Source organism: Penaeus chinensis, chromosome 29 (assembly GCF_019202785.1).
Source record: "Penaeus chinensis breed Huanghai No. 1 chromosome 29, ASM1920278v2, whole genome shotgun sequence".
Classification (NCBI taxonomy): domain Eukaryota; kingdom Metazoa; phylum Arthropoda; class Malacostraca; order Decapoda; family Penaeidae; genus Penaeus; species Penaeus chinensis.
The window spans coordinates 2,903,934-2,905,521 of record NC_061847.1 but is presented as its reverse complement, the minus strand read 5'-3'; positions in this window follow the sequence as shown (position 1 = coordinate 2,905,521).

Genomic DNA, 1,588 nt, shown 5'->3' with positions numbered 1-1,588 from the left:
AATACTTTATATAGCAGCTGATAGTGCTTTGATCTACAAACTTTCAAAACATCACAAGTATAACACAGTTCTACATTCTACATTACACTAACCATGCAAATCAAAAGTACGCCATTTTCTCTCACTGGTCTTTTCACATTTGCCAGCCCTGTTATACGTCAACATAAAAACATACCTCTTTCGAAATACATCCTACCGTCCAATTTGTTACCATAGACACATCATCGTAAATGTCACCGTCACCATCATTTCTTCCCCAAAGCCTCACCATCTCCGGGACGAACATCAGCTGTTACAGTCACCATCAGGAAGGCCGGCGACTTCCGTGTGATGAGTCATTTGATATTATCTGGTGCTTTACTAAGGTCAGTCTCAACTGTCCATCCGCTGTTTTCCTTGCCCTCTGTCTTTCCTTTTCATTCTTCTTTCGTCTTCCCTTTCTCCTTTAATTTGTTTTGTTTTTTTTCCTCTCACTTACTAAGTTTAGATTGATTTCATCTTCTTGTGCTCTGTCTCAGTTTCTCTCTTTCTTTCATTTAGTCTTTTTTCCTCATCTAATGTTTTTTTCTCTCTTTAGTTCCTTTCACCCTCTTCTCCCACTATCTCATTTTCTTCTTCGATATCCACCAATTTCTTTCAGACTTTGTTACTTCTTTCTCTTCCTTTTTCACCTTATTATGTCATCTCTTTCTGCTTCTCTTTCTTCTTTTCTTTTGCCCTCTTTTCCTTATTGCCTTCCCTTTCTCATATTACGGTATGCAACCCGCTGTTATTCGTCGTAAACTGCTCTCTTTGCATAAACACCATTAGTTTCAAAGCCGTAAATCTGCCACATTGGTCTGGCAAAAAAAAAAAGTTATTATAATAAAACACTGTGATAAAGTATTCTTGCGACATTTCATACAATATAATAATAATATTACATATAAATTTGTAATGAGATGTTTCTCACTCTTACCATAATATTGTAATATGATAATCATAACAATGTTGCTTGATATAGCTGCATGCCGACCGAATATCGTACATCCATACCACTAATATCGTATACAAAGAAAAAATGTCCCCAATTATTTTTATTACACGGACAATTTCGGTACCGTGGTTTTATACATTTATAATTTATATCTACGTGAGAAACAGCAAATCCTTTCACATTCCTGGTCGTTCATGTACGTATACAGTCTGTCGGATATGACATGAAGCAAATGGAGTGCGTACGTTCCTTCTTGTCACCTTAAACGTTCAGAACAAATTTCTGTAGTATTCCCTAATACCCTATACCTTTGTGTTTATATATCATTCATACCATCTCATAGTTCCATGACAAAGTTCTGTGTTATACCGGATACTATCTCGGTCAAATTTATGTAATGTTACATAGCGATTGTTCTCACTAGAGATTGCTTAGATACATTACTTAACACCGGATATTCCCTTTTAGTAACAGTTTCTTTAGTGTATTTTAAGTGGCATGACATAGATTTTCTCGGTCTATGGAAACTATGAAAATGGTGCGAACATTCGATTTTGTATTTGTTTACTTTTTATTTACATTGATATTGACATATCAGTTAACCTATACGAA